This window comes from Chiloscyllium plagiosum, unplaced genomic scaffold (assembly GCF_037043375.1).
Source record: "Chiloscyllium plagiosum isolate Xiang-an unplaced genomic scaffold, Cpla_swu_hap1 HiC_scaffold_2, whole genome shotgun sequence".
NCBI classification, from domain to species: Eukaryota; Metazoa; Chordata; class Chondrichthyes; order Orectolobiformes; family Hemiscylliidae; genus Chiloscyllium; species Chiloscyllium plagiosum.
This window is the reverse complement of record NW_028270140.1, coordinates 37,152,709-37,175,368: the sequence shown is the minus strand read 5'-3', so window position 1 is coordinate 37,175,368 and position 22,660 is coordinate 37,152,709. Positions and strand designations below refer to the sequence as shown.

Below are 22,660 nucleotides of genomic sequence, written 5' to 3'. Positions count from 1 at the left end.
ATGAACAGAGAATTCAAATTATATCAACCACCTAATACGCAGATTCTATTATCCCTTTTCCTCCAGCCACTGATCCAATTTAACCTTGAGTATTGGAATGGAGTTTCCAAAACCATTAATCCTGCAAGTGAATTTTACAGAGTCACAACTCCCCGAGTAAAGCAGGCTTACTTGTTCTGTTTTATTTTCCTTATATTTAGCCTTGTGAGACTGGGAACAATCTACATTCTTCTACCCTGCCCCATCATTTCATAGTTTTAAGCATTTTTATTGTATTATTTGTAACCTGTGTTCTAACATGGGAGAAAAACCTTCAGATGGTCGTCAGCCCTGTTGCACTGAAGTTTGAAAGGTTCCTGTGAATGAACCTTGCTTTCTTTCTTGAAAGTAGGAATGAAAAATGAAAAGAAGCTGAGCAAGTTCAGTACGAATTTACAGAACAGCACACTTGCAACTTTTTAAAATCAATTTACAAGATGTGAGCATTGCTGGCTAACATTTATTGCCAAGAAGGTAGTTGAGAGTCAACTGCATTGCTGTGGGTCTGGAGTCACATGTAGGCTAGACCAGGTACGGATGGCAGTTTCCTTCCCTGAAGGATATTAGAAAATGAGATCAGCTTTTCCTTGACAGTTGTTTCATGGTCATCATTAGACCTTTAATCTCAGACTTTTTAATTCAATTCAAATTCAGCTATCTGCCAAGATAGGATTTGAACTTACCTGAATATTACCTGAGTCTCCCAATTACTAGCTTAGTGATAATACCACCAGGCCATCGCCTCCCTAAAATAGAATATGACTCTTGCCTCTTTAAAAATAGCTTGTGGCAAGTAAGAGCTGTATGATTTGCACATCGTAACAGTCCACGCTTGCAGCAATGCGCCGGCACCTAACCTCTCTACAGTCAGCCCTGCCTCAGCTGAGAGCCACACTCTCTCAGAATTGCAAAGGACCCACTCTGTACTACATCCTCAGGAGAATTCATACTCTCAACAAACAGTATTTCAACTCCATCTCAAACATCAAAAACTGTAAGTACAACAAACTTTTATCTATCCACCTCCATAACCAGCACTCCTCAAACGTTCCAGAAGATTCCCCTGGCCTCTGGAACTGCTCGGACACCATTAGCCATGCGGCTGGTGTAGCTGCCACCCCCACGCTGATTGATGATGTCACTTCTGCCCCCATCATGGCCACTCCCACAGCCACTTCCGCCCCTCACAATTCCTCATGCATCACACGTGACATCACTTCCACCCCTCACATCATCACTGATGTCACACGCTCAGTGACTTCCGCCACCCCTACTGCCGTGTCTGCCACCACTTTTGCCCCCACCAACGCAACTCACCTGCATTCTGCTGACACGCCCCCCACAGATCCCACTGTCACCATCCCTGCCCCCCCAGAACCCTGCGGGAACACCACCCCTGCTCATGACTCCACCCCCATTTCCCCCACTATCATACCCACTCCAGTTACCGGTTCCGCCCCCACTCCCAGCTCCATACCCACACCAGGTCCCAGCTCCCAGCCCTGCCGAGTTTTCACCATCCCTCCAGACCTCCCCCTCACTGAGGATGAACGATCAGTCCTCAGGAAAGGACTCACCTTCACCCCCCCTCCGTCCACGCAACAATGAATTTAATACACGCCGTGATGTCAAACACTTCTTCCGCTGCCTCCGCCTCCGAGCTTACTTTCACAATCAGGACTCCTGCCCACCTTCCGAGGACCCCTTCACCCACCTCCAACACAGTGCATCCACCTGGACACCCCGTGCTGGCCTACTACCTGCCCTCGACCTCTTTATTTCCAACTGCCGCCTGGACATTAACCGCCTCAACCTGTCTATCCCCCCACCCCAATCCAACCTCTCACCCTCACAACGCACAGCCCTCCAATCCCTCTACTCCAATCCCGACCTCACCATCAAGCCAGCAGAGAAAGGGGGCACAGTGGTAGTCTGGCGCACTGACCTCTACACCGCTGAAGCCAAACGCCAACTCGAGGACACCTCTTCCTACCGCCCCCTTGACCATGTCCCCACCCCCCATCACCAAACCATCATCTCCCAGACCATACAGAACCTCATCACCTCAGGAGATCTCCCACCCACAGCTTCCAACCTCATAGTCCGGGAACCCCGCACTGCCCGGTTCTACCTCCTTCCCAAGATCCACAAGCCTGACCACCCTGGCTGACCCATTGTCTCAGCTCCTGCCCGACTGAACTCATTTCTACCTACCTCGACACTGTCCTATCCCCCCTAGTACAGGAACTCCCCACATACATTCGAGACACCACCCACGCCCTCCACCTCCTCCAAGACTTCCGTTTCCCCAGCCCCCAATGCCTCATCTTCACCATGGATATCCAATCTCTCTACACTTCCATCCCTCCAAGCCCTCCGTTATTTCCTCTCCTGACCTCCCCAACAGTACCCTTCCACCGACACTCTCATTCGTTTGGCCGAACTGGTCCTCACCCTTAACAATTTCTCCTTCGAATCCTCCCACTTCCTCCAGGCCAAAGGGGTAGCCATGGGCACACGTATGGGCCCCAGCTATGCCTGACTCTTTGTTGGCACGTAGAGCAGTTGATCTTCCGTAATTACAGTGGCTCCACTCCCCACCTCTTCCTCCACTACATTGATGACTGCATTGGCGCCACCTCATGCTCCCGCGAGGAGGTTGAGCAATTCATCAACTTCACCAACACATTCCACCCTGACCTTAAATTTACCTGGACCATCTCTGACACCTCCCTCCCCTTCCTGGACCTCTCCATCTCCATCAGTGATGACCGACTTGACACTGATATTTTTTACAAACCCACCAACTCCCACAGCTATCTGGATTACACCTCTTTCCCTTCTACCTCTTGCAAAAATGCCATCCCGTATTCCCAATTCCTCCGCCTCCGCCGTATCTGCTCCCAGGAGGACCAGTTCCACCACAGAACACACCAGATGGCCTCCTTCTTTAGAGACTGCAATTTCCCTTCCCACGTGGTTAAAGATGCCCTCCAACGCATCTTGTCCACATCCCGCACCTCCGCCCTCAGACCCCACCCCTCCAACCGTAACAAGGACAGAACGCCCCTGGTGCTCACCTTCCACCCTACCAACCTTCACATAAACCAAATCATCCACCGACATTTCCGCCACCTCCAAAAAGACCCCACCACCAGGGATATATTTCCCTCCCCACTCCTTTCTCCCTTCCGCAAAGACCGTTCCCTCTGTGACTACCTGGTCAGGTCCACACCCCCCCTACAACCCACCCTCCCATCCTGGCATCTTCCCCTGCCACCGCAGGAATTGCAAAACCTGCGCCCACACCTCCTCCCTCACCTCCATCCAAGGCCCTAAAGGAGCCTTCCACATCCATCAAAGTTTTACCTGCACATCCACCAATATCATTTATTGTATCCGTTGCTCCCGATGCAGTCTCCATACATTGGGGAGACTGGACGCCTCCTAGCAGAGCACTTTAGGGAACATCTCCGGGACACCCGCACCAATCAACCACACCGCCCTGTGGCCCAACATTTCAACTCCCCCTCCCACTCTGCCAAGGACAGGGAGGTCCTGGGCCTCCTTCACCGCCGCTCCCTCACCACCAGACGCCTGGAGGAAGAACGCCTCATCTTCCACCTCGGAACACTTCAACCCCAGGGCATCAATGTGGACTTCAACAGTTTCCTCATTTCCCCTTCCCCCACCTCACCCTAGTTCAAGCTTTCAGCTCAGCACTGTCCCCATGACTTGTCCTACTTGCCTATCTTCTTTTCCACCTATCCACTCCACCCTCCTTGCTGACCTATCACCTTCATCCCCTCCCCCACTCACCCATTGTACTCTATGCTACTTTCTCCCCACCCCAACCCTCCTCTAGCTTATCTCTCCACGCTTCAGGCTCACTGCCTTTATTCCTGATGAAGTGCTTTTGCCCGAAATGTTGATTTTACTGCTCCTCGAATGCTGCCTGAATTGCTGTGCTCTTCCAGCACCACTAATCCAGAATCTGGTTTCCAGCATCTGCAGTTATTGTTTTTACCATCGTAACAGTGAACACTGTTAAACGCATTGGCATTAGTTTCACGAGGACAGTAATTTGCCTTCAATTCTCTTCATAATCTCCATTGAATTGAGGCATTTGCACATTAATTGCCAACAAAATTTTCCACAGTAAGTTCAAGCTAAAGATTGATAACCCTTGTATGCTTTTAATTAGTTGAATTATGTTGTGACATTTTAAATTTTGAATTAAAGGGAAATTTTATTTCACCGAGTTTTTTTTCTCTTTTTTTCTAATCAAATTTTACTTTCCCACTCTTCATTTCTCTTTCTGTAATTGTTTTAACACAGAATTCCTGTGAGAGATCGGGTAACATCCCAACTTTTGAATCAAAAAATCTGAGTTTTATTTCCACTGCAGGACTTGACAACTAAGGAAGGTACTTCCATTATGTGATGAAACAGTTGGTTTGTCAACCTGCAAATTCATCCAATACAGGCCAATGGCAGGTAAAAGGAGAAGGAGAGATTCCTAGCAACAGTGTGATGGAAAGACTATTGGAGCCTTTACAGTCACCACCCATAGCTCCAGAATACTATAAGATTTGCAAGTTTTGAGGTATAAAACCCTTTCACTTAAAACGCTCATTCTGAATTCCTAATTTCAAACAATGGGGTCTTCAGTTGTGCTCAATGGTTGCGACCACCTGATGAAGGAGCAAAGCTCTGAAAGCTAGTGCTTCCAATTAAACCTGTTGGACTATAACTGGGTGTCGTGTGATTTTTAACTTTGTACAGCCCAGTCCAGTACCGGCATCTCCAAATTATGACTCAGATACAGTGACACTGGGATATCGGAGATTTACTGAATCACTGGTTCTTGAGCGGCCCGTTTCTGAAATTATCTTCAAGAGTGGAGGACAGAATCTGAAAGTGAAGAAATTCTCAGCTGGTTGCCTTCACTTTGCAAACCTTTGCTGAGGAAAAGCATGTTTCCCGAGGGACTGGATTCCTCAGCTCTCCAGACTAAACCGAAAAGGTGCCAGGAAGAGTGATGAGAGCAGAGTGTCATTTTTGGAGCCTGAGCCCCCACCCTGTGCTGACATTAAGTGCATGGAACAGCAGAAATAAACAATGGAGCATATTTAGTCTGCAGATCAGAAAGCATGTCAGCAAGCTTTCTGCTGAGTCCTCAGATGTTGTTGAATAAACCTGTCTTAATCAGTCAATAAACCAGTTGACTACAATTCCTTCAGGCCTGAGACCTCCTTTTGGAATCTATTACACTTTCTCAGCAGGTTAAATTCTGCAGCAAAAAGATGTTCCACAATTGATTCCAAGTAGACACATGCCTGACTCAAACTTAAAATTCCAAAGAATTGAAGCAATTCCCCAGTCACTTCCGCTGTCTAGAATTCCTGGCCAAAGCTAAGGCATTCCGTAATCAGCTCTGTCGCTACTAACTCCATCCTTCTTGCTGTCAATCACCTCAGATTTTGTCCATTTGCTCATGACCTTGTGTTACATTTAACCCTGAGATGAACCTCCACGTTCATATTCAAGCCATGACAGAGAGTGCCCATTACAACCTCCGCATTATCATCACCTGACCTCGCCCCCTCTTGATTCTTCTGCTATTGAAATCCTGATTCACACCTTCATTACTTCCTCACTTGACAAGTCCAATGTATTATTTGCTAGCTTCCCCTCTGTAAACTTGAAGTCATCCAAAGCCCTGAAGATCAAGGTTTAACTTGCATCGTCGTGTTCCTCTGTCAAGCCTGACCTACACTGGCTCCAGGTCAAACAACATTTTCTTGTTAAAATTCTCATCCTTGTTTTGAAATTCTCTTGTGACAACCACCTCTGCAATCTCTGTAATCTCCTCTTGCCTCATAAACCTCTGTGTTATCTGCACAACTCTAATCCTGACCTCCTTAACCTTAATCACCCTATCATTGGGAATATTATCCACTTAAATAGGTCTGAAACTCTGGAATTCCCTCCCTGCATCTCTCTGCCCCACTACTTTGTTTTCTTCCTTGATGACACTCTTTAAAACCTACCTCTTTCACCAAACTGTTGATCACCTGACCTAATATCTCCTTATGTAGCTCAGTGTCATGCATTGTTTTCTAATGTGTCTATGAACCACCTTGAGACATTACATTATATTAAAGGTGTTCTACAAATATAAGTCATTGTTATTCTGAACTCCAAATTATACAACATTCAGTGCACTAAATTTGACTTGGAATTTTCTTTACATGTAAAAGTATTCTTTTTCTTCCCAAAACTGTTTTCTACAGTTTGAGGATGACTGAACTGATAGTGGTTTAATAGGTCTTGATTTATAAATTTAATATTTTTACCTGCAATTTGTAATTTTCTCTCAACTCAAATCATTTCTTGGAAAGTTTAATCAGCTTTCTTCTATGCTTCAAACAACCAGAATTAACCCAATATCTGACGGCTGCAACTGCATTCAAACTCCTTCGATTTCTTAAGTTAATTCCAATCCCTAGTGAAATAAATTGGGTACAAATCTTTATATGGTCCACTGGCAAAATTTAGTCCATCCTAAATCGGGAGGTGAGTAGGTGGAGAAAGCAATGTAATTCATAGGAGAAAAATTCTATTCCAGTTACCTTCCAGTAGCTCACTTTGAGAAGTTTTCCAATTAGGTCTGGTTAATTTCATTTTATTTTCATCACGCTTGAAGATTAATTACCTTCTGACATTTAACTCCAGTGGCAAATGCAGAAAGGTGGAATAAATAGTGTCCTTTTTTCCCTTTTCTCTTAGACATCAGCGGATACTGTCCTCACTTCTGAGACAGAATCGCTTTGGGTTCAAATCTCATTCCAAAGCCTTGTGCATGTACATTATTATACACTGTGCAGTATAGAAGCCATGCAGCAGCAACAGAGATACTAACTTCTGAATGAGGAATTAAGTGGAGACCCTGTCAATTCTTCAGATGGACATGAAAAACTCCATATTTTGAAGAAGAGCACAAGTATTATTCTGGTGTCCCGGCCAATTTTCATCTCTGAATCAGCACCACTAAAACAAATTACCTAATTACTATTATATTGTTGTTTGTGGGAGCTTGCTGTGCATAAATTGGTCTTTCTTTCTAACATAGCAGCAGTAAGTACACTTTCAGTGTTTGGAGATGTCCCAAACACTATGACAGGCACTATGATTCTTTCTATACACCCTGGGAATATTATGGATTATTACTAGGTACTCTTGATCTCCCTAAATAATAGTCACGTTGTACACTGACAGATATACGTAAACCTAATTTGCAGTTAGGAGTCTATTAAGAGAAAAAAAACAAAACAAATGCAAGAGAAAAGAATTGGTTTGGCCAGTGCGTGGAAATTTAATTTTTATTTCAAAGCAATGATATGTCTTTAAGGTCTACGTTAAACTTTTACACTTGATGCAAAATTTAGTATGCAACCAAATTCCCACTAACTCTCTAATGAAAGTCTGGCAGAACACTGTGAGGGGAACTGGAAAATAGATCCACTATTAATTTCATTGTCAGATAGGATCTTGGTATAAAGATGTCAATCAACATTGACATCAGACACCCTGGTTGTATACACTGAAGAACAGACTCAACAATTTCAAGCAATTAGTCTAACATTTCTTCATATTTTACACTGTTCACAGCAGAGCAAGCACAAACATGTTTAGTCTTCTCTGTTTCAATTGGTTAATAGACAAATCAAATACACCATTGCTTGCACCCATCATTCTTTCACAAACTGCAAAGCTGACATGTTCCACCTGCTTTGCCCTGGCCATAGACAACATAATAAGTGGTAGCAAAGATAATCAGAGGATAATTGGAGTTCATTTTTGTACGAGCAACAAATGGGAGTACACATCTGTCTGCAGTATGAAGTCAATCCAACTGCAGCAATCAGAAAACAGTCCAGACACAACAAGTATAGAGGAAATATTTTTTAAAAATATGTCAAACCTTTAATGGCTTGAAACAAGGAGCTGAAACTTTAATTCAAGGGCAGGATGGTTGCAGTAATCTAAGTAAGATTTAGATCACCGTGCCACTGTTTTAGGAGTTGGCATCGTGGTTGTAGGGACAGTGTCACTCTTTGGTATTTTGACTACTGAAGCCCCCACAATTGGCATTAAGCCAGGTTCCCTGACCAATGGGGTGAGCTCTCAAGAGTGGTGAGCAAACCCCAAAGGCCTTCCCAGCTGGAAAGGCACAAAGGCCAGCGACAGCGGGTAAGTGACAAAGAGAAGATGCTTTGACATGGAAGACACCTTCTTGCCAATCTGATCAAAAACAAATTTGAATAGGAAGCAGATTTTTGTAAATGGAAGAAAATGCAGCTCGACCACCACTGTGATAGTTGCCGGGGATGGGGGGGAGGAGGAGGAGGCGTAGTGGGGAAGGGTGGATAGGGCGTGATGTTGAATTTATTTAGAGGGCAGCTTTTCTTTGTACCAGCTCACTGGCAGCCAGAGACAGTGTGCAAGCATGCCTGGAGTATCAGGCACCCTCACACATCATCCCCTATCCACCCTTCCATCCAACAACTACCGTCAGGTACATGAATTAAACTGCCTCCTGCTGCTTTGGGAAACTTGAGATTGCCTGGAAATCCCACTCAGACTCATTTACTCCTGATTAACAACCCCCTCAAAGAGAATAACTGACTGTTCCACTCTGCTCAGTGGTTAGCCCTGTTGGACACTGCCCCCTCCTTGGCCAAAATAGCCAGAAACAGCGGTTAGGAAATTGCCATACAGACAATCATTGGTATTTCTGGGTCACATCATGCAATGCCTGATCCTGGAGACATGACACATGACACAGGATATCATTCAAATAATAGCAGAGAGACTGAGATATAGGAGCTGTTCTCCAAAAACTCTGGAGATATTTAACAGAGGTGTTTTAAGAACATGAAAGACTTCAAAACAAATAAAGAGAAACTATTTCCAGTGTCAAGAGGATTGGTAACCAGAGGGCACAGATTTACGGACTCTGGAAAAAGCACCAGTTGAGGAGACTTGACAACTGAACCGAAGGGAGAAATACTTTAACTCTGATGATGAAATGTTGGCTTTGCCCCACTGTAAAATACATTTGAAACTCTCTTGTGTTTTTAAGAAATGAAGCCAAAAATGTAGCATTTAACTTTCTTGTAAAAGAGGACTGGTGGTGCAGTTCAGCTTCCTGAGTCACAGTTTGTTATTTGGAGAAGTCAAAACCACTCCAATGAACTTTGTGCAATATATCAAAGAAATCTTATTTAGGCTATTGTGACTGGGAAAGCAACTTCAGTGTTTATAGTTACAACTTCTTTAACTATAAACCTCTGCAGCCTTCCCCAGAGGGGTAATTAGTTGAAGAGGTTATTTTTCTGTAGCTGGTTTGGGTTACAAGGAGCACATCTATTAAACAATCACATCTCTAATTTAATTAGTTTGGAACGGTATTTTTAAAAGCAAGGATAATTGCTCCTAAAATTACTGGCCTCATGCAGTGTACTCCTGCCAATATGTTATTCTAACCCTGGATATGGACATCACTGATGAGGCTGGCATCCATGCCTGTTGCCCAAGTGACAGCGGCTTTGAAAAACTGAGAGGTACGCCTCGCCATTTTCATTTTATTATTTATTCATTGGACATGGGTGATGCTCAATCCATCGAGTTTTATCCTCCTTTGAGTTTTTCGTGGAATTTCAATACAGTTGAGTGACTCACTTGGCCATTACAGAAGACATGAGTTAAGCAGCAACCACATTGCGGTGGGTCTGGAGCCACATACATACCAGGCCGGATAAGGAAGCAGATTTCCTTCTCTCAAGGACATCAGTGAACCGGATGAGATTTTAAAAAAATCAGTAGTTTCATGGTCACCATAACTGATGCAGGGTTTCTGTTCCAGATTTATTTACTTAATTTAGTTTAATGTCTCAAATTGCCACAACGGGATTTGAACTGATGTCTCTAGGCCATTCATTACTCTAGGCCTCTGGATTTCTGGTCCTTTTTGCTACATATCCTGAGTAAGGCCTCTTAAGAGCTTGGAGATTTCCTTCTTGGGATTTAACTCTTTCTCATCACTATTACAGGTGAAAGTTTTTTTTAAAAACTGAACTCAAATTCTCAAACTGCACAACAGGGTATTTGTACTTACATTTGAACCTGAACTATTAATCCACACTTTTGGATTGCTACTTCAGTTACATAAGCATAACACCACCACACCAAATGCATCAGTTTCTAAATTTAAGGCAAATGTATTAAGGTGGGAAAATCTGACTATTTTTTGAGTCACAGAGTCATACAGCATGGACACAGGCCCTTCAACCCATCTTGTTCATGCAGACCCAGTTTTCTAAGCTAAACTAGTCCCATTTGCCTGCATTTGGCCCATATCCTTCTAAAACTTTCCTATGCATGTACCTGTCCAAATGTTGTAATTGTGCTCACCTCTGCCATTTCCTCTGGCAGCGTGTTCCATATGTGCACCACCCGCTGTGTGAAAGGTTGTCTCTCAGGTCCCTTTTAAATCTTTCTCCTCTCACCTTAAGCCTATGCCATCTAGTTTTGGACTCCCCAACCCTGGGGAAAAGCCCTTAGCTATTCACCTTATCTATACCTGTCATGATTTTATAAATGTATATAAGGTCACCCCTCAACTACTGATGCTCCAGGGAAAAAAAACCCTAGCCTATCAAGGTCATTGTTATAAAGTGGAGAGTCTGGGGCAAGTGGGCGTCGGGCGAGGGTCAATAGCAAGAGCCTTCATTTCAAAATTTCCTATGTATTGCCATTCAGCAGAGCTCAGCATAGGAACACTGGATCATTTATTGAATTGAGTTGAATTGAATTTATTGTCACATGTACCGAGGCACAGTGAAAAGCTTTGTTTTGCAAGCAATACAGGCAGATCACATAGCTAAGTAGCATAGATAGTAAATAATAGGTAAACAGTGGCAAAAACAAAAATACAGGTACAGGCAAATGTTAAGAGTTTGTGAGTCCATTCAGTATCCTAACAACAGTAGGGTAGAAACTGTTGCGAAACCGGCTGTGCACGTGTTCAGACTTCTGTACCTTCTCCTTGATGGTGGAGGTTGTAGAAAACATTGCCAGGTTGGGATGGATCTTTGAGAATGCTGGCAGCCTTTCCTTAACAGCAGGCCTGGTAGATCGATTCTATAGATGGGCGGTTGACCTTTATGATTGTCCGGGCCAAGTTCACCACTCTCTGTAACCATCTCCGATCCTGAATGGTACAGTTGCCGTTCCAGGTAGTGAATCATCCAGACAGAATGCTCTCGCTGGCGCACCTATAAAAGTTGGCAAGGGCATTCAACGTCATGCCAAATTTCTGGAACCATCTGTGTGTGAAGTGACCACCTGAACAGGGTCAAAGCCTGGGCCACATGAAAAGTGGATATTGTATAACCTCTTCCTTCAAGGAAAGGATATTTAGTAACTGCTATACACCTAGCCCCCCATTGTAGGGCTTCCCACCCTCCAGGAGTGCCCTGAAGTATCCAGTAATTAAGGATTAATCTCCCAGACATTACTTCAGGCAATCCAGAGATAAAAATAAAATGAGCATTAAACACGATAGCATATTTCTCCATCATGTTCCTTTTGAACATTTTTGTTAATTATCAAAATATTGTAGCGTTGGGGAGCAATGAAGGTTTGACCAAGCTGACCAGTTGGAGGCGGAACGTCTTGTGATAAAACCTTCAAGTGTACATCTAATCAAAGGAGGGCTTTTGCTGTGCAGTGGTGCTGTCCCTCTCCCTGAACTAGAAGTCCCAGGTTCAAGTCTCATCTGCTCCAGAGGTGTCTAACAACATCTCTGAACAGGCTAAACAGGAGAAAATATCTAGAACAAAGGAGAAAGGACTCTTGTGGTTTCCCTACCTCTGAGTCATGAGGACAATATTCAACTTCAACCAGCTCCAGAAGTATGTCAAAACATGTCTGAACAGATGGTTTAAAATAACTACATTCAGTTGAGTTTATGGCCCTGCACAGACCTCTGCCCACCATCTCTCTCTTCATCTTTGCTTCCCAGCCTTTAGTTGAAATTAATAGCCTCCTTAGTGAAAATAAATGTCCCAAATATACCCCTACTCCATCTAAGGCATATCTTGTGCATCATTGAACCTCCCCATGACATTTGGCTGTGAGCTGTGGGGGTGTGCACGATGGTCATGTCCAGGCACTTAACCATGCCCTGGGCCCACCACAGGGCCATAGCCAATCATAGCGGGTTAGAGGAAAGAAAGCAACCATTAGATGCATCACACGAAAGAACTATCCAATTAGAACTATTCTGTTGACTTTTCCCCTCCATCCAGCAACATTCTCCCTTCAAATTCCATTTTGAAAGTTATAATTGAATCTGCTTCCACTGGTCTTCCAGACAGTGCGTTCAGTACTGATGGCTTTGAGGCAAGAGGGATATTTCCACAGTCTGCAGGGTCGAAAACCAGTGGGCACCATTTCAGAATAACAGGCAAGCATTTTAGTGCTCTAATAATGAGGAATTCAGATGGTTGGAATTCTCTACCCCAGAGTCTCAATAATTTAGCGCATTCAAGACAGAGATCTATAGGTTTCTAGGCATTAAAGATTTCAAGGGTTATGGAGACATTATAGGAAAATGGTATTGAGTTAGAAGTAAGGTTGGGGGGTGTGGGACCCAGGGAGATAGTGAGGAAAGAGATCAATCTGAGACTGGTACAGTTGAGAACAGAAGCGAGTCAAACAGTTAGGGCAGGCAGGGACAAGGTAGGACTAATAAATTAAACTGCATTTACTTCAATGCAAAGGGCCTAACAGGGAAGGCAGATGAACTTAGGGCATGGTTAGGAACATGGGACTGGGATATCATAGCAATTACAGAAACATGGCTCAGGGATGGACAGGACTGGCAGCTTAATGTTCCAGGATATAAATGCTACAGGAAGGATAGAAAGGGAGGAAAGAGAGGAGGGGAATTGCATTTTTGATAAGGGAGAGCATTACAGCTGTGCTGGGGGAGAATATTCCCAGAAATACATTCAGGCAAGTTATTTGGGTGGAACTGAGAAATAAGAAAGGGATGATCACCTTATTGGGATTGTATTATAGATCCCCCTAATAGTCAGAGGGAAATTGAGAAACAAACTTGTAAGGAGATCTCAGCTATCTGCAAGAATAATAGGGTGGTTATGGAGGGGATTTTAACTTTCCAAACAGTGACTGGGACTGCCATATTGTTAAGGGTTTAGATGGAGACGAATTTGTTAAGTGTGTACAAGACAATTTTCTGATTCAGTATGTGGATATACCTACTAGAGAAGGTGCAAACTTGACCTACTCTTGGGAAATAAGGCAGGGCAGGTGACTGAGGTGTCAGTGGAGAAGCACTTTGGGGCCAGCGACCATAATTCTATTAGATTTAAAATAATGATGGAAAAGGATAGACCAGATCTAAAAGTTGAAGTTCTAAATTGGAGAAAGGCCAATTTTGACGGTATTAGGCAAGAACTTTCGAAAGCTGATTCAAGACAGATGTTCGCAGGTAAAGGGATGGCTGAAAAATGGGAAGCCTTCAGAAATGAGATAACGAGAATCCAGAGAGAGTATCTTCCTGTGAAGGTGAAAGGGAAGGCTGGTAGGTATAGGGAATGCTGGATGACTAAAGAAATTGAGGGTTTGGTTAAGAAAAAGAAGGAGGTATATGTCAGGTATGGACAGGACCGATCGAGTGAATCCTTAGAAGAGTACAAAGGAAGTAGGAGTATACCTAAGAGGGAAATCAGGAGGGCAAAAAGGGGACATGAGATAGTTTTGGTAAATAGAATTAAGGAGAATCCAAAGAATTTTTACAAATACATTAAGGGCAAAAGGCTAACTAGGGAAAGAATAGGACCCCTCAAAGATCAGCAAGGTGGCCTCTGTGTGTAGCCACAGAAAATGGAGGAGATACTAAATGAATATTTTGTATCAGTATTTACTGTGGAAAGGAATGTGGAAGATATAGACTGTAGGGAAATAGATGGTGACATCTTGCAAAATGTCCATATTACAGAGGAGGAAGTGCTGGATGTATTGAAATGGGTAAAGGTGGATAAATCCCCAGGACCTGATCAGGTGAACCCTAGAACTCTGTGGGAAGCTAGGGAAGTGATTGCTGGGCCTCTTGCTGAGATATTTGTACCATTGATAGTCACAGGTGAGGTGCTGGAAGACTGGGGGTTGGCTAACGTGGTGCCACTGTTTAAGAAGGATGGTAAGGACAAGCCAGGTGGTGGGCAAGTTGTTGAAGGGAATCCTGAGGGACAGGATGTACATGTATTTGGAAAGGTAAGGACTGATTAGGGATAGTCAACATGGCTTTGTGCGTGGGAAATCATGTCTCACAAACTTGACTGAGTTTTTTGAGGAAGTAACAAAGAGTATTGATGAGGGCAGAGTGGTAGATGTGATCTGTATGGGCTTCAGTAAGGCATTTGACAAGGTTCCCCATGGGAGACTGATTAGCAAGGTTAGATCTCACGGAATATAGGGAGAACTAGCCATTTGGATACAGAACTGGCTCAAAGGTAGAAGACAGAGGGTGGTGGTGGAGGGTTGTTTTTCAGACTGGAGGCCTGTGACCAGTGGAGTGCCACAAGGATCGGCGCTGGGTCCTCTACTTTCTGTCATTTACATAAATGATTTGCATGCGAGCATAAGAGGTACAGTTAGTAAGTTTGCCAATGACACCAAAATTGGAGGTGTAGTGGACAGCAAAGAGAGTTACCTCAGATTACAACAGGATCTTGATCAGATGGGCCAATGGGCTAAGAAGTGGCAGGTGGAGTTTAATTCTGATAAATGAGAGGTGCTGCATTTTGGGAAAGCAAATATTAGTTGGACTTATACACTTAATGGTAAGGTATTGCTGAACAAAGAGATTTTGGAGTGCAGGTTCATAGCTCCTTGAAAGTGGAGTCGCTGGGAGATAGGATAGTGAAGAAGGTATGCTTTCCTTTATTGGTCAGAGTATTGAACACAGGAGTTCGGAGGTCATGTTGCGGCTGTACAGGACATTGGTTAGGCCACTGTTGGAATATTGCGTGCAATTCTGGTCTCCTACCTCTCGGAAAGATGTGAAACTTGAAGGAGTTCAGAAAAGATTTACAAGGATGTTGCCAGGGTTGGAGGATTTGAGCTGTAGGGAGAGGCTGAACAGGCTGGGGCTGTTTTCCCTGGAGCGTCAGAGGCTGACAGGTGACCTTATAGAGGTTTATAAAATTATAAGGGCCATGGATAGGGTAAATAGGCAAAGTCTTTTCCCCGGGGTCAGGAAGTCCAGAACTAGAAGGCATAGGTTTAGGGTGAGAGGGGAAAGATATAAAAGAGACCTACGGGGCAACGTTTTCACGCAGAGGGTGGTATGTGTATGGAATGAGCTGCCAGAGGATGTGGTGGAGGATGGTACAACTGCAACATTTAAGAGGCATTTGGATGGGTATATGAATAGGAAGGGTTTGGAGGGATATAGGCTGGGTGCTGTCAGGTGGGACTAGATTGGGTTGGGATATCTGGTCGGCATGGACGGGTTGGACCGAAGGGTCTGTTTCCATGCTGTACATCTCTATGACTCTATGACTTCATCAGCCATAGCCTAGTTAAATGGCAGGATAGGCTTGGTGGACTCAAGGCCTATCCCTGCTCCTGTTCGTTGTATTCCTCTCCCAGATCATGGCAACAGGTTGCACATCACCTCATCTCTCTTCTTTTATTTTGCCAATTATCTTCAGTCTATGTCTTCTGGTTACCAACCCTCCTGCAAGTGGAAACAGTTTCTATTTATTTGCTAAGATGTCCCTCTACAGTTCCAAACCCCTCTATTAAATCTCTCCTTCACCGTTATGCATGGAAATTTTGAGCACTTGCATTATTTCAAAGCAATTGTGCCATTTTGATTTTTAAAAATGCTATTAATTTTTAGGGATTAGGGGAGCTTGCTCAGGTAATCAGGAAAACTCTGTTTGTTTCTAAAGATCTCATGAGACAACCTTTATAAGCCAGTGAAAAGTGCCCCTGTAAACTTTTATTTCTCATGATAGTTTGTGGTAATTACAAAAATCAGCTACTTCTTCATGTTTCATAAGGTTGTGCTGTTGGCTTTACTTAAATTCTTTAAATTGGGTGTAATTTTAGCTCCAAATAAAAATAATTCTGAATGGACTACTTATTTATCTTACTTCCCCTCTACACTGCCAACCTGTTCTCTGGTACAATCGAGATCATTGTGCAGTACTCCACTTGCAATTGCCTGGGGTAAACTGGTCATTTGCTCTGCCTAGCTTCAAATAATTATCTTCCTTCAGAGAAAATGCAGACTATTTCAAAATGGGCAGGAGAATTAGAGTCTCGGTTCTCATTACTTTTCAAGCTGACATAAGTCACAACAGAACAATTTCTAGGGAGTCTTGCTGGCAATTCTTACCATTCAGGTTCTCTTGAACAAAGAGCAAGCCCTCTCAGTACAGTTGGCTTTGTTGTAGGACTTAGCAAGCTTTGCCAAACGTACAGTTTAAGTCCAATACAAAAAGATCTTTGTTTATCCTGAAAGTTTTATTTATTTGGCAGAGCAAGCATGAGAACTGTGGTTACTCGAGGAAGATGACATTTTTAAAAAAAGAACAAACTCTACGTAATTGAAAAATAAATTTCATTGAGATTGTCCTTTTCTTTACCACAGAACATCCCAAAGCACTTCACTGCCAATGAAGTTCATGTTAAAATGTAACCACAATTGTAATGCAAGAAGCTAGGCACCAATTTGCACACAGCAAGCTCCCACAAAAAGACTAAAATTACTAACCAAATCATCTGCAGCAGTGAGATTGATTGAGGGATAAGTAAAGAGGAGGATAGTTCTATAGGATCTTTTGTATCCACCTGTGATGACACATCAGAACTTCGCTTCATATCTCTGCTGAAAGACAGCTCCCCTTCATTCCTGTACTGTAACATCAACCACATGGTTGTGCTCAAATCCTGAAATGGAGACCAAAACACAAGTTGGTGTTAAAATGCATTGAATCACAGCTGACACGTTTTATTGTGATGCGCCTGCAACTTAACAGTTTATTAAATGGTGGCTGCTGAAAGTAATTCCAGCAATTGTGGGCAGCACGGTGGTTAGCGCTGCTGCCTCACAGCGCCAGAGACCTAGTTCAATTCCCGCCTCAGGCGACTCTCTATGTGGAGTTTGCAGATTCTCCCCGTGTCTGCGTGGGTTTCCTCCGGGTGCTCCGGTTTCCTCCCACAATCCAAAAATGCACAGGTTAGGTGAATTGGCCATGCTAAATTGCCTGTAGTATTAAGTGTAGGGGAATGGGTCTGGGTGGGTTGCGCTTCAGTGGGTCAGTGTGGACTTGTTGGGCCGAAGGGCCTATTTCCACACTGTAAGTAATCTAATCTAAAAAAAACTTGCTTCACTCTCATCATGCCACTCCAAAAGAAAGCTTACTTCGGTTTATTCAAGGATAGGAAACATGCTAATGAAACTAGAAGAGATTCTGTGTTTGGTAATACTTGCTGAACAATATGAGCCCAGATGGCGGTCAGCAGCAGTTATATAGTCATAGAGATGTACAGCATGGAAACAGACCCTTCGGTCCAACCCGTCCATGCCAACCAGATATCCCAACCCAATCTAGTTCCACCTGCCAGCACCCGGCCCATATCCCTCCAAACCCTTCCTATTCATATACCCATCCAAATGCCTCTTAAATGTTGCAATTGTACAGCCTCCACCACTTCTTCTGGCAGCTCATTCCACACACGTACCACCCTCTGTGTGAAAAAGTTGCCCTGTAGGTCTCTTTTATGTCTTTCCCCTCTCGCCCTAAACCTATGCCCTCTAGTTCTGGTCTCCCTGACCCCAGGGAAAAGACTTTGTCTATTTACCCTATCCACGCCCCTCATAATTTTGTAAACCTTGAATTAAACTCCATCTGCCACTTCTCTGCCCATTGGCCCATCTGGTCAAGATCCTGTTGTAATCTGAGGTAACCTTCTTCGCTGTCCACTACACCTCCAATTTTGGTGTCATCTGCAAACTTACTAACTGTACCTCATATGCTCACATTCAAATCATTTATGTAAATGAGAAAAGGTAGAGGGCCCAGCATCAATCCTTGTGGCACTCCATTGGTCACAGGCCTCCAATCTGAAAAACAACCCTCCAACACCATCCTCTGTCTTCTACCTTTGAGCCAGTTCTATATCCAAATGGCTAGTTCTCCCTGTATTCCATGAAATCTAAGCTTGCTAATCAGTCTCCCATGGGGAACCTTGTCAAACGCCTTACTGAAGTCCATATAGATCACATCTACCACTCTGCCCTCATCAATACTCTTTGTTACTTCCTCAAAAAACTCAATCAAGTTCGTGAGACATGATTTCCCACGCACAAAGCCATGTTGACTATCCCTAATCAGTCCTTGCCTTTTCAAATACTTGTACATCCTGTCCCTCAGGATTCCCTCCAACAACTTGCCCACCACCGACGTCAAGCTCACTGGTCTATAGTTCCCTGGCTTGTCCTTACCACCGTTCGTAAACAGTGGCACCACGTTAGCCAACCTCCAGTCTTCCGGCACCTCACCTGTGACTATCGTTGATACAAATATCTCAGCAAGAAGCCCAGAAATCACTTCCCTAGCTTCCCACAGAGTTCTAGGGTACATCTGATCGGGTCCTGGGGATATATCTACCTTAACCTGTTTCAAGGCATTTCCTCCTCTGTAATCTGGACATTTTTCAAGATGTCACCATCTATTTCCCGACAGTCTATATCTTCCATATCGTTTTCCACAGTAAATACTGATGCAAAATACTCATTTAGTATCTCCCCCATTTTCTGCGGCTCCACACAAAGGCTGCCTTACTGAGCTTTGAGGGGCCCTATTGTCTCCCTAGTTACCCATTTGTCCTTAATGTATTTGTAAAAACTGTTTGGGCAAGACTTTGCCCAGCAAAGAGGCAAGAGAGCCCTTGTGGGAAAAGCCCAGCATGGAGCAACTACAGGCTCATAGCTTAAGAAAGGATTGTAATGTTTAACTTTTAACTATGGGTGGCACGGTGGCTCAGTGGTTAGCGCTGCTGCCTCACAGCACCAGGGTCCCAGGTTCGATCCTGACCTCAGGTGACTGTCTGTGTGGAGTGTGCACATTCTCCCCGTGACTGCGTGAGGTTCTCTGGTTTTCTCCCGCAGGCCAGGTGAATTGACCATGCTGAATTGCCAATAGTGTTAGGTACATTGGTTAGAGTGAAATGGGTCTGGGTGGGTTACTCTTCGGAGGGTCAGTGTGGACTGGTCGGGCCGAAGGGCCTGTTTCCACACTGTAGGGAATCTAATCTCAACTGTATTTCTTTATTTTCTACAGTCGTGATGTTTTAACTTATTTCTTTATTTTTCTACTTTTGTACCTAAGATTTCATACCTAGGTAGTTTGTATCCAAGATGGTGCTGGGAATGGCAACATTATACACTTTTCATTGCACTCCTGTACTTGAGTACATGTGACAATAAAACCAAAACAAAGTGTGCTAGTAGCTGCACTAGCAACCAATTTAAGATAAACAGTCAAGCTCTGTAACATGGCTCATTTCAGCTAGCCAGAAGTGACACACTATCCTACTCAAGCACCTTTTTATCCACAAACATATGGAGTAGTTCCAAGCCTTATGCCTTTTCTTGCAACTCCATGGGAGCTAGATGAATCTAAGGTGTTTAATGTGTGTCGGATTAGGTGCCAGTGGATAGAACTCTTCCCTCTGAGGCTGTGGGTTAAAGTTCCCTCCACAGACTTCAGCATAGAATCTAGGCCTCTCTAATGCAGTACAGCATGAGTGTTAGGGAGGCCACGAGATGTTACACTGAGGCTCCATCAGCCTTCTCAGGCTGATGTAAATGACACCATGGCATTATGTTGAAGAAGAGTTGGGGTGGTCCCACTGACCCCACCAACATTGCTGAAAACGATGATTCAACCTTTACATTCATCATTGTTGGGACCTCACTGTCTGCAAATTGTTGTGTTTGCCACATTACAACCATGACCACATTTTAAAAATACTTTTATTTGGCTAGAAACCTCTGTAGAATGTCCTGAGACTGTGCATCAGGTTATAAATGGGCAAGTGATTATTTTTCTTGATGTATAAAACTTCATATATAACTGTTTCCTCTTTGGTTGACCAGCAAAGTGCTTTGCAGTTGATACAAGACTTGAGAATGACCAGAGTTCCTGCTAAATAATTCTCGACATCTCTCACCCCCATACCCCTCACCCCTACAGTCCCTATTCTTGGCAAGAAAGCTGAGAGTAGGCTGCGAAGAAGGTTGCTGTTTTATCTGTCATTCTTACTTAAATGTTAAACCCAGCCTGGGACAGGGAGGGGAGGAGAATGAAGATAAAAGATGTGGCAATTGTCCAATCGCATTCATACTGTGAGTGTGCCTTAGCAGTGGTTGAATAATAGAGTGAGTTTGATGGATATCTACAGAGGCTTGTAAATCAGTGACCTTAAGATTCAAATGGTGTCATCAGACATGAGGGGAAGTTTCAAGCTGCTAAATCTTTGATCAGATCTGTGGTTTGGACTGCTGCCTTGGTTTTCAATATAAATCACTGCTAATCTCTTGAACTATTTATTTGCTTTTGTACCTCTGTGCTGTCAGCTATGATATGTTGTCAGTGGTATACATGATGAAGGATTATTCTAGGTGAGACTTTTACTCCTCACTCATCAACCTATCGGTTGCACTGATTGTAGTAAGGTCTTGTGGCCACCCTGCACTAGATCATGTATTATTCTGTGCCTGACCAGTCATAGCCAATGTTCACATTCCTGACTTCAGGGAGTGATTGAGTTAGAAAAGCTAATTAAGTTCAGTTGGTGATCCTGCATGTGACAGCTGTCTCTCCACAATTCTACACATTCCCCACTCAAAATAACTGCTCAGAAATTTGACACTAATTAAAAATAATAAGGTTTAATGTGCAAACCATCAAGAAATGCGTGGGGAAGAATGTTATCTGTGATTCTATACCACCACATATCGTTAGGTGATCTGCACAATTCCACCATTAACCTGATGAAAACAACAGCCCCCCTCATACTCGCTGTTCCAATGAGTTTCAAAATGTCTTCATTTGCTCATTATTTTCCAATTATCTCTTATTTTCTCAATAATTTGTAACATCCCCCAGCACTTACTGACCACATTCAAATACCTGTACACATTGGAAGAAACTTTTCTCTTTTTTCCCTTAAGCTGTGTTTGACCTGATCCAGCTCAGACAGAATGGCAGTAAGAACAAAGGGGCATTTGGAATGCGTTAACCAGCAATGAATTTAACGCCATCTCACCATTTACTTCAATTTTCACAGAACCTTTTACCACAGAGGTGCTGCAGACAACTTGTGCAATTGTATAGTTTTCCTTTTAATTGGCACATTCAGCCAGATAATAGGAAATCTGCTCTCTTGTTCAATTTGCTCAAATCTGATCAGTACCTCAACTCCATTTACCAGCTGTAGCTCCATATCCTTTGATCCCCTGTGTAATAAAGGGCAGGGCAGATGATTCACTAAAGTGATACTCATCTTTCAAGGGCTAAATTATATGGACAGCTTGCATAAACTTATATTCCCATGAGTATGGAAGATTAAGGGGATAATTTAATTGAGGTGTTTAAGATGATTAAGGGAGTTGATTGGATAGATAGACAGAAATTTCCTCTGGTGGGACAGCGCAGAACAAAGGGAAATCATCTTAAAAATATGAGTGGGACTGTCAGGGTGATGTCAGGAAGCATTTCTTCACACAAGAAGAAAGTGGAAATCTGGAAATCTCCTCTGCTAAAAGCAGCTGAGGGTTGGCATCAATATTGAAAATTTCAAAACAGATTAATAGATATTTGATGGAATTGAGATTCAGACCTACCCTGGACAATTTAATATTGCAACGGACTGGAGGAGCTGAATGGCCTAATTCTATTCCGATCTTTCAATGTACTAAGCTCAATTGGAATGAATGTTAGTTTGAACATGATCAATGCAAGTAGAATGTATACCAGTGCAAGGCAATATGTTCAGAACAGAGAGGACACTGAATGTTTTGTTATGTCTACCCCTGACTCTTGCAATGCATTAGGCGAAAGTGAGGACTGCAGTTGCTAGAGATTAGAGTCGAGAGTGTGGAGCTGGAAAAGCACAGCTGACCGCCTTGCCTGCAATAAATCATCCAAAATTCTGCTGCCTGTATTTTAACTCACACCAAGTTGCATTCACTCATTACCTCTGTGCTTGCTGGGATACATCAACTCCTTGTTAGGTAACATGTTGGTTTTTAACTTCTCATACTTGTCTTTGAATCCCCCAAAGACCTTTGCCCTCCCTATCTCTGTAATCACCTCCAGCCACTCTCCTTCAATCCTTGAGCTTCCCTGATTTTAATCTCTCTAATGAGGTACCCTGCCTTCAACTGCCTCAACTCTACACTCTGGAGGTTTCTCTCTATTCTCATCACAACTCTACTTCTCTT

General features: G+C 43.5%; 1 protein-coding gene and 1 long non-coding RNA gene across 5 annotated transcripts in view; one reads left to right on the top strand and one right to left on the bottom strand.

The window, feature by feature from the left end:
* Positions 1–22,660, top strand: part of LOC122562673 (PALM2-AKAP2 fusion protein) — a 378,231-nt gene that overhangs the window by 52,204 nt on the left and 303,367 nt on the right. The window lies entirely within an intron of this gene.
* The window catches only part of LOC148151860 (uncharacterized), a 148,395-nt gene continuing 136,612 nt past the window's right edge, over positions 10,878–22,660 (bottom strand). Inside the window, exons 3-4 of the long non-coding RNA XR_015760094.1 lie at positions 16,922–17,097; positions 10,878–11,381 (exon numbers count right to left, since the gene is read on the bottom strand). This is a non-coding gene — a long non-coding RNA (uncharacterized LOC148151860). The remainder of the gene's footprint in view (positions 11,382–16,921; positions 17,098–22,660) is intronic.